Source organism: Nicotiana tabacum, chromosome 2, assembly GCF_000715075.1.
Source record: "Nicotiana tabacum cultivar K326 chromosome 2, ASM71507v2, whole genome shotgun sequence".
In the NCBI taxonomy this organism is placed as follows: Eukaryota; Viridiplantae; Streptophyta; class Magnoliopsida; order Solanales; family Solanaceae; genus Nicotiana; species Nicotiana tabacum.
The window spans coordinates 70,565,448-70,576,924 of NC_134081.1; the positions used below are offsets into that span (position 1 = coordinate 70,565,448).

At 38.7% G+C, this 11,477-nt stretch overlaps 1 pseudogene; it reads left to right on the top strand.

Annotated features, from left to right (window-relative positions):
- Positions 1-14: 14 nt before the first annotated feature.
- On the top strand, positions 15-10,174 carry LOC107792550 (uncharacterized; annotated as a pseudogene).
- Positions 10,175-11,477: the final 1,303 nt, after the last annotated feature.

The following is an 11,477-nucleotide window of genomic DNA, read 5'->3' on the forward strand; positions in this document are numbered from 1 at the left end:
TCAATACTCCTTTCTCTTCCTCCCCTCTCTCTCTCCGAACTCTCTCTGGGGAGAGAAAATTTCCCTCCTCCATTTTACCCATGAAAACCTCTCCATAGACTAGAGAAAGAAAAGACCTTAAAGAATCAAGAATTATCATCACAAAAATGTCTCACTCAGTGTTTCAAACAGCTCAATTCATGCCCATAAATACCCAAATTGTCCCTACCTCCAAACCCTTATTTCCCGCCGTAGTTATCCGTCGACCAGCTCCAGTGGTCGCCGGGAAGCTCCGTCAAACTAACGTTATCAAGGCGTCCACTTCGCCGGCGATTGACGGCGACGCTATTGACGGTTTGGAGCGGTGCTTTCAAGCGTCACCATCGATTGATTCTCCGTCATCGTCGTCGTCCTCTTCGGTAATGTACGCTCCGGTAATGAAAGGGGGAAAATACGGTGCTGTAGGTGCAGTTACATTGGAAAAATCGAAACTTGATTTGACCCAGAAACAGACCAAGTCTAGCCCCGAGGTTTGTGAACAACTTATTGATTTTAGCAGCTTTTATCCTTATTTTCTTTTAGAAATTGTTGTCTCCTTATAGTTGTGGTGAACTTCCATTTTTCTACTATGTTGCAAGTATATCAGCTTGTAAGTGTGTCAGTAATATTTGAATACGGCCCCAAAATGAATGAAATGGATATTGGTGATTCATATTCTGACACCATCTAGCTTGAGATTGAGACTTTAGTGATGTTGTGTTGTTGTATGCTAATTATATTTGATATCTAGCTGGAATTAATTCTGAAAATTGGATAAAATGTTCATGGTGTATGTAGTTAAGATAGTCCCACCTAAAAAATTTGGCATTGACATGTACCTAACTTTTACTAATCACTAGTGTTATTAAAAGCCACTTCTTCGTCGTTTAAAGCGATGAAGTGATGCGAAACGGGGGTTAGTGCTTTATTGGTTGGTCCAGAGAAGCGTGCTTCAAATGGCTGCAACTGTTCACAGTTCTACAAAAGGCAGTATCTGGAGCAATATTAGTAAGCTGTGAAATGAATTTCAACAACACACAAGACTGAAGCTGGGAAATGGAAGTAAAATCAGATTCTGGACTGAAGTATGGGTGGGGGATGTGAGGTTAAATAACAGATTTCCAAGCCTATATAATTGCTCTATTAGCAAAGATGGACATGTTGCCGAGTTTTACTCCACAAATGGCTGACAATTAAACTCCAGAAGAGGTTTTAATGACTGGGAGATGGAAGAAGTGGGACATACACTCCAATTGTTGAGCACAACAGTGATAGAGCAAAAAAAAAAGGAGGATCGATTGGTATGGACAGCAAGTAGTGATATGCAATACTCTGTTAAAAGCTGTTATAACCTTCTCTAAAAACAGTCTGATTCTTGTGATTCTAATTGGCCTTGGAAAATGATATGGAGAACCAAAGCGCCTGCCAAAGTGGCTTGTTTTGGGTGGATTGCCATCAGAGATGCTTGTCTTATGCAAGATGATCTACAAAAGAGAGGATTTAGTCGAAGTAACATGTGCTATTTATGTGAAGAAAAGTTGGAAACTGTTACCCATCTGTTTTTCCACTGTAAAATTGCTAAACAGTGCTGGGAGCTTTTCTTGAAGGCACGGACAGAAGATAATAAGAAGTAAGAAGCATCTTTGGAGGACCATTCTTTTATGCATCTTCTGGACCATTTGGGAAGAAAGGAACAATGCTTGCTTTGAGAATAGGAGGATTCACATCTCTAGAATTAAAAATAATTGTATGCAAAAATATTTTTTTTGTTGTGAACGACGTTTAGTTGGGAGTGTGGATCAGTATTTGGAGTTTGTGGATTCGTTAGGAAACTTGTAATTGAAGTTCTTCTGCTGCAGGCTGCTCTTGATGTAACCTTTGTACCATCTTGGTACCTTTATTAATAAAATCTTTACCTTATCATAAAAAATAAAAAAAAAGCGTGCTTCAAATAATGACTCACAAAGAGATCCCATGTGGCGGTCTGTTCTTTGAATCTCAACTTCGGAGAGTTGGTTTAGTAACAACATTGTTGTTTTTGGTGAGTTGATTTAGTAACAACAATGTTGTTTATTGGACGTTGAAATTAGTTACTTTAGTTGCAATTGGACTATTATAGTTCTAAATTCATATATATTTGTACTTTTCTTTTTTCGTATATTGTTAATTTCACTTCTAAGGAACGTGCGCTTCACTTCTCTCTTTTCGCTTCAAGTCCCGTAGACCTTGTCGCTTTTTTGCACTTTTCATCACTTAAGTTGAAGAAAAGCATTGATGGTGTCCGGTGTTGGGAAATCTCCAATGTGGTACTCATAGTTGAGTTAGAGAGGTTTTGTTAAAGTAGAAATTTTAGTCAAAACTTTGAGATTGTCTGTAGGAACATCATTTTACACTTGGCTATAGGAACATCATTTTTCATCTCTTATTATTATTGGAGCACCAGAAGCTTCTTTAAGGCGTATCTAGTGTTCCAGAAATAATCCTATATCAAAATCAGAATGGTGTGAAGCCGGGCCATGCGAATGAAACTGAAATTGTTGTTGTATTCTTGGCTAGTTTCATCTTGTTATTTGTTTGTGGTTTTCCTTCAGACATGTTGCTAGAAAGAATGAAGGTGTAGACACATTGCTTTTGCTATAGGATAAAACTATGTAGCTGAGCAAATGTGTTTGTTTCATCGCCACATGTTCTGTTGGATTGAAGAGTTTTGTTGTGTGGGTTTCCTGGTGCTGTTTACTTTGACTGGCAAATGTGAGGATCCAGCACCCAGCACTGACAAATTAAAGCTCCTAGATGTGTCTTATGTGCTTTAATGAAATGTATCTCTTTGTTATTTTGGTTCTAAAGCATCTCCTTTGTCAATGAAATGGAAAAGTGAGAAAAGAACAGGGAGAAAAATTAATGTGCTTCAACTGGCCTAGATGGTGTGAATTTGGCATGTGCTTGCTTTATATGATGACAGAATGTTCCACCTATTAAGAACCTCATTCTCTGTGTTTTGCCTGATCTTAAGATTTCGTGGTACAATTTGGTAACTCTTTGGGTATTGAAAAAATTGGCTAATGTCGTGCAAAATCACAGCTTTCGACAGGTGGAGGAGGTGGAAATATGGGAAAGAATTTAAATCATGGCGGTGGTGATGGAGGTGACGATAATGGTGATGATGATGATTACTTTGATGACTTTGATGATGGTGATGAGGGAGATGAGGGCGGACTATTTAGGAGAAGAATGATACTCCAAGAGGTATGAGGCTTCTGCAAATGGATATAATTTCTGTTAACTCATGGGGAAAAAATAGTAACAGTATTGTATCTCTCATAATTTCTCAATAATTTTTCAGTTATTTGATCGGAAATTTGTTGATGCCGTGCTAAATGAGTGGCAGAAGACAATGATGGATTGACCAGCTGGGTTTCGGCAAGCCTATGAAATGGCAAGTTACTTTACTTATTGTAGTTATGTAGTTGCATTATTATGTGTCTAACTATAGTTTGTACTTTTCATCCAGGGCTTAGTTAGCTCTGCCCAAATGGTGAAATTTCTTGCCATTAATGCCAGACCGACAACAGCTAGATTTATTTCCCGGTCACTTCCTCAAGGATTATCAAGGGCATTCATTGGCAGGTAAATACAACACTACCTCATTACTCAAAACACTTGGAGAGGGCAAAGGTGCTGGACAAAAGCCTTTCTACTAGATATTTAGTATATGTATGATTGCTGTGGTTGGAGAAATTGCTTCGCTGATTGAAGTCCTTATTCTCTCTATTTAGCTTTAATCACTTTATGTGTTTAGAAATACCTACGAAGTTTTACTTTGAGGTCTCAAAGAAGTTTGGTTCACAAGCATTTTCTTACTGAGAGGTCATGCTTTTACTTCTTACCACGCCTTACCTAAAGAAGATATAAAGACACTCTGGTTGTACTCTTAAAATGAAATGAACCTAGTACAGGGGTGAAAAAAGAAGTTCCTGAGAATCTGTCATGGATTGTCATGCTTATTGGATACTATGAAAGAACAGGGAGTGTAATGTGAAATGGAATTAAATTTTATTAATTGCCCCCCCGCATGTAATTATCATAAGAGAATATGCCGCTTGAAAAGCATATTGCTTCAGTGAAAGAGGTACACTGTAGTTGGGAACAGATAAGGCAGAATTCCAAAAATCATATATATCCAAAATGTGGCTTCATTCTAGAATTTTGTATCTTGAAATGAGAGGAACTGACAGAATTGTTTATCCTTTTAGATTTTGTTTTGGGATTCCAGTGAAGGAGTGGAGTGCAGGGGAAGGATGATCTTGACTTTTTCTTCCAAAAGCTTGAAAGTTTTGAACAGGGCTGTAAATGAGCCGAGGCATTTGTGAACAGAACATGGCCAGCACGTCCATTTATGATATGACCCAAGCTCAAGCTCAAGCTCACGCTCAGTTTATGCTCAATTGTTAAACGAGCTGAGTTTGAAAAACCTCAGTTGGTTTATTTATTTTCAAAAACATAAATAGCTTTCTAAGAAACCTGGTTTCAGTACAAGGGTTTCACTGAATTGATAGATACTTGGTGGAAATCATATGATATTCAAGGGGATCCTGATGCCATCCTTGCTAAGAAACTCAGTTTACTGAAGGCAGACCTCAAAAAGTGGAACAAAGAAGTATTCGGTAATCTAGAAATGAGGAAGAACAATGCACTAGAAAGATTGGAACATGTTGATCATGGGTTAAGAATTAATTTGAATAATGAGCAATTGGAGGCTGAAGATCGGTTATCATAAGGGAGCTTGATGAAATTGCAAAATCTGAATAAATAATTTGGAGACAGAATCTAGATGTTTGTGGATTAAGCATGGTGATAGAAATACAATTTTTTTCACAAACAAGCAAATGCCCATAAGAGATTCAATTCTATTGACAAGCTAATGATTGAAGGGAATCTTGTTGAGGATGATAAAATTATTAAGGACTGTATTCAGGGATTTTATGAAAGTCTTTTTACTGAAACATGGAGGCCTAACTGGGAGGATGAAAACCTGAAAAACCTATCAGAAGAAGATAAAGAGTGGTTGGAGAGGCCCTTCTTTTTTGAAGAAATGGAAGCAATAATTAACTCTTTTGGTGGTGACAAAGCTCCAGGCCCGGATGCTTTTAACCTTTATTTTTTCCAAAAATGCCGGAATACTGTGAAAGAGGATGTATGGAACGCTGTGGTTGCTTTTCATCAGAAGGGTACTTTTGTTAAAAGCTTAAATTCGGCTTTCATCACTTTGATACCAAAAAAGAAGGGAGCAATGGAAGTGAAGGACTTTAGGCCTATTAGTTTTCTAGGCAGTGTTTATAAGATATTGGCTAAGCTACTGGCTGAAAGATTGAAGATGGTGATTGACAAACTAATCTAACAATCAGAATGCCTTTATAAAAGGTAGACAAATAATAGATGCAGCTTTGGTGGCCAATGAAGGTGTGGAGTATGATGTATCTGTTGAAATGAAAAAAAGAGGCGTTGCTTGTAAACTTGATCTTGAGAAGGGTTATGACCACGTTATCTGGTCTTAGGAGACCCCTTGTCACCTTATTTATTTGTTTTAGTGATGGAGATGCTGAGCAATATATAGAAGAGGGATGAAGACCTGGGTTGGATCAAGGGGCTGAGGATTGGAAGAAACAATAGTGATAGTGTGATGCTATCTCACATTCTATGCTGATGATTTCCTCTAGTTCTGTGAGGCAGAGAAGGAGCAATTTCTATATCTGAGAGGAATTTAACTGGCTTTTGAAGCAACTTCTAGGTTGAAAGTAAATCTGGGAAAGAGCAGTACATATAGTATTAATGCTGATGATTCTATTGGTGAATTAGCTGATATTTTAGGATGCTGGGTGGACAGCTTTCCCACAGTGTATCTTGGATTCCACTAGGAGTGAGAAGAAACGATCAAAGTATTTGGCAAGGGGTTTTGGATAGATGTGCCAACATATTAGTTCCCGGGAAGAAGCAATATTTATCATTTGGAGGCAGACTCATTTTGATTAATAGTGTTTTAGATGGTATGCCCTCTTATCTAATGTTCTTATTCGCTATGCGCCTATGCCTGCTGCAGTTGAAAAAAGGTTGAATTCTCTGCGAAATGAGTTTCTATGGGATGAAAAAGTTCACTTAGTCAGATGGCAGATGGTCACTAGAGAAAAGAAAGGAGGTTTGGGGGTTAGAAATTTGAGACTACAGAATAAAAGTATGCTTTTTAAGTGGCTCTGTAGATTTAGCAGGGAAGCAGAAGCAATCTGGGTTAAAATAATTGAAGCTATTCATGGGAACAAACAAGGCTGGAATCCTCCATTTAAAAGTGTGTACACCAGAGGGGGAGTTTGGAAAGAAATCTACTAATTATGGGAAGAGTTTAAGCCGTTTACTAGATTGGAGTTGGGCAATGGAAGTAAGATTAGTTTCTGGATAAATTTATGTGCTGGACTGCTGGTGACGAGTGATTGAAATCAAAATTCCCAGATCTGTTTAGTTGTTGTAATAACAAAGATGGGGTTGTGGCTGAATTTTATTCAAATTCAAGTTGGCAGGTGAGTTTTAGAAGGAATTTGAATGATTGGGAAATAGTAGATTTCTGCCAGTTGCTCCTTCAGTTGGAATCTACCCATATTGATCAAAACAAAGTGGATTCATTAGTATGGAAAGAGAGTAAAGATAGGAAGTTTACTGTTAGAAATTGTTACAGCCTACTTATGAAACAAGCAGGACACTCGGATACTAGCTGGCCTTGGAAAGTGATTTCGAAAACTAAAGCTCCTATAAATGCAGCATGCTTGGGTTGGATTGCAGCTAGGGAAGCCTGTCTTACCCAGAGCAACGTTCAGAAGAGGGGTTTTGCATTAAGTAATAGGTGCTTCTTGTGTGAAGAAGAGATGGGGACTGTGAATCACCTTCTTCTGCACTGCAGATATACTAGGCAATGCTGGGAACTCTTTTTCAACATTTGTGGGATCTCATGGATCATGCCTCAGAGTGTTAAAGCATTATGGAAGAGCTGGCAGCATCAGAGGACACATAGAGGAGCACTGAAACAGACTTGGAGAACCATACCTCTGTCAATATTCTGGACTATTTGGCTAGAGAGAAATAGAGCTTGTTTTGATGGGTAGAAAGATCATATTGCTAGAGTAAAAAAGAAGTGTTTGAATAATTTGTTTCTTTGGTGTAAGAGTAGTCTCATTGATAGTGTGGATCAATAGGATTTTCTAGAACTATTAGGGGAGATGATGTAACTGACTTTATGGATATTCCCAGCAGTCTTGTTTTTCCTTTAGTACCATCTTGGTACATCAATTAATAAACCTTTACCTTATCCCAAAAAAAAAAAAAAAAAAAAAAATTCACACCTCGTGCAGCCTGCAGTTACACTCCCTCTGATCAATTTCTCTTGGTTTCTCGAGTCTCCTCGCTCCTCAACTCTTCTTTCAGGCTGATCTTTGCAATTTGTGATTTCATTCATTTGCATTCATGTTAGAGATTTCTTATGTGAATTCGGCGAGTTGAGTTTTGCTATCAAAACATGCAACTCACTGGCACTGTCTACTCATCCACCTCTCTTTCTCATTGTATCTCACCTTCAGGCTTTTCCTCTCCAGCTCACCCTCACTGGCTCTAATATACAAGTTCTTGAACTATCTCTCTCTTGCCCTCTCTCTATCTTCAGTATTCTTATAGTGTATTTCCTTTATTCTACAATTTTGATAATTATCTCTGAACATGGCAGCAATGAACCCATTTTAAAGAAGTTCTGCCGTTTGCGATCTCAGCACTTTCACTGAGCAGAGGGCAGTCCCGCACTTCTCCACCAGGATGGTTTTTGTTTCAAAAACTTGTTACAACTGTGCATCTTCCTGTCCTTGATACCATTGTTGAATTTACTGAGAATAAATGATGTCAGATTGATTTCGACCATTTGTTGCTTACTGTGTGAGGGGAAAAAGGGAGAAGAATAGATATCTGCGTAATGGACTGAGCTCGCAAAGGAGCTCAGAAAGTTGAAGGTTAAAAATAATTTCCTGAGACGAGCTTGAGCTTGTGTAATAGTGGAGCTGAGTCTGAATAACCCTCACCCTTCTCCCCTTGGCTTTAGAATATTCAAAGGGGAGTTCTTTGGCACCTCCAAGCTTTTGAGATTCTGGTTGTATATACTGGTCTTCTGTCTCTCGATGTCTTAGCCATTCAAAGTTTTTATGCAGATTTAGATTGATGCTTCTAGTTGCCTGATTTTCTATGAATCTTTAACACAGGATGATTGCAGATCCGGCATTTTTGTACAAGCTGCTTCTAGAGCAGGCCAGTACAATTGGTTGCTCAGTTTGGTGGGAGATCAAAAACCGTAAGGAGAGGTATACTTATTCAGTTCAAGGAAATAAAACTCATTACAAAGTCCTCATGCAGGATTTTAAACAAACATGTTTATTTTTATTGTGATATAGGATAAAGCAGGAGTGGGATCTTGCCCTTCTTAATGTGCTTACTGTAACGGCTTGCAATGCTATTGTTGTTTGGTCGCTTGCTCCTTGTCGCTCATATGGAAACACATTCCACTTTGATTTGCAAAACACGATACAGAAGCTTCCAAACAATATCTTTGAAAAGAGTTATCCACTAAGAGAATTTGACTTGCAGAAGAGAATTCATTCCTTTTTCTATAAGTCTGCAGAGTTCTGTATGGTTGGACTCACTGCGGGAGCTGTCCAAGGGGCTCTATCAAACCTTGTTGCCACTAAAAAGGAGGGAAGGTAGATATTGGTTGGCGTATTGGGCAATTTAATTTCCCATTTAACTCTTTTTATAAAGGTAAAATACCATTGACGACACCTTATGTTCCAGTCTAAATCTTGTTTGCTACTATTGTTTGCTAGGTTGTCGGTGACTATCCCATCTGTGAGCAGTAATGCACTTGGTTATGGTGCCTTTCTTGGTCTTTATGCGAACCTTCGTTATCAGCTCTTGTGTGGATTTGACAGAGCTGTAGTTAACCACTTTGATGTTATTGGAGTGGCTCTCTTCTTCAGCACTGCCCTGAGGTATACAGTCGGTAAATAAATGATGGTAGCATATGCCTTTCCTTTTTTCAACAAGTGCAAACTTCATTTATCAACTAGAGTTTCACGTTTTGATAGTACATATAAGCTTACAGAGCTTAGAGAATAAGAATGTTCTTTGCCACATTAACACAAAAATGATATACTGGAAAAAAACCAAAATGATATAATCTTATGAGTAGAGAAGCTAGGAGTATGCTTCATTCTGAAGCAGCTTATCCAAATTTGCTACACGTTTTTTGGGAAAAAAATTTAATGCTTTAGTACCTAAAATAAAGCAATTGGTGTAAATTGCTGTTTATGGTTCATGCTTATAGTGTTTGTTGATTCTTCTGGTAGAGCTTAATGTTTGCACATTCTGCACCATGTTAGTGTCCGTTAGAACTAGATTACCCTTAGTTATGGAGAAATTTAAGATTTAGAGGGTTAATTGGTGCTCATTGGATTCGATTTTTTCTTGCTTAATAATCATTCAAATGTATGCAGGGTTTTGAATGTTCGAGTTGGAGAGACATCAAGACTAGCTTGGCTTGGTGTGGAGGTGGATCCACTGGCCCATTCAGATGACATCTTGAAGGCTTATAGTCGACCCACTGAGGGTCTTGAACAGCCTTCTTCAAAATGGTTCATATCTAAGAATGCCATAGTTTCCGGGCTTGGCCTTCTTGGGATCAAACAGGGTCAAACTGACTCGGCTTCTGAGGGTGAAACAGCAGCTCCTAAGGCTCGGAGAAAAAGAATTGTCAAGAAAAAGTTAACAAGTCGAGCCTAGGTAGTTGATGTAGTAGCCATCACTGTTCAATTTTGCAGCCCGAGAATTTAACAAGCATTTAGTGTTTGATTGAAGCACCAAATAGAGACTGCTAAAATGCAAGTCTGATCACGAGCATTGCCATGCTCGCTACAGCAGTAAGGTGATTAAATATACTAGGATGTTGGGGTAGCTCTCTTCTCAAATCCTTATCCCTTTCTAAATTTTCATAAATCTCTGATATACGTGAGATTATTTGCCTATCAGGAAAATATTTGAGACTGAACTTTGAAATGAATTCCATAGTTAGGAGTAGGTATATATGCGGTCATCCTTTACTGTCATGCTTTTAGTGTATCTTTCCCTTGTGCACTCCAGGTTGCCTCTTTCGATGGTCTTGGATGATGCTCAGCAGTTCCTTATTCTTCTTTTAGTTTTAACAAGAAAAGTCAGTGTACTCAATTGAAGCCCACTAACATTTCAGTAGAAAACATTTAGGTGATTTCTTTTCATTTGTCTAAGCTTTGGTAGATGTTATTCGATTATCCACTTAAGCTTTGGTAAATAGAGTATTTCGGTTTTTTTTTTTTTTTGGGGGAGGGTGGGGGCCATGTTAGCTGAGTTTCGGAAGCCGTATCTTGTAGTTTCGGAACTCGGGAATGTGATGATTTTGGGGGAACGCTTGAACTTAAAAGTTTGATTCTGAGGCGACTAAATTTTAAAAACTTTATAAATTTCAACTGTTTTCCCAAATAACGTCTTAAAAATGGCTATTTGTGTACTTAGCCCAAAACAAACTGCTGAGACCAAAAAATGGTCCAACAACTACAATTGGTGGTGTCGGATAACAAGTTGAAATAAGGACTCTTTTTGATAAGAGGGAAACCCGCAGCCGCTACACTTGGTGCGCACTGGGTAAATCTCCCCTGTGTAATAGCCTACAAACCACACAGGGGAGGTAAACCGCACTAGGCAAGCCATGTGCGACATGCTCAACCCAGAAGGCATTGAGGGGGATTCGATATGGATGACCGCTCTCCAAACCAAGAGGGAAACCCGCAGCCGCTACACTTGGTGCGCACTGGGTAAATCTCCCCTGTGTAATAGCCTACAAACCACACAGGGGAGATAAACCGCACTAGGCAAGCCATGTGCGACATGCTCAACCCAGAAGGCATTGAGGGGGATTCGATATGGATGACCGCTCTCCAAACCAACTGGGCAACCCTGAAGGGTTTTGAAATAAGGACTCTTATACAACTTTATTTGAATTTCCTTTGTGGTGATCGAACTAACCACAATCTAAGGAAACTCCAACACGACATTTTCTTCTAACATTGTTTTGCCTTTATTTTCAAGAAATTCTGAAGGGTGAACTACGGAAGCTTAATTTTAGACCTGAAGGTTTAGTTTTAGCAATTCAAACCTCAGACATGCTCTGATGGTTCAAAACTTCGTACTCGAAGGTCTGAAGAAAAAGAAAAGAGGAGGAGGAGGAACGATTTAAAGTTTGCCAGACTAAAACTTTAAATGATTTTTAAAATTTGAAGAACACATCTAAAAGCAGCTACCTGATGCTATTTCTACTTTTGTTTATACCTCTAGTACATGCACTACAGCCT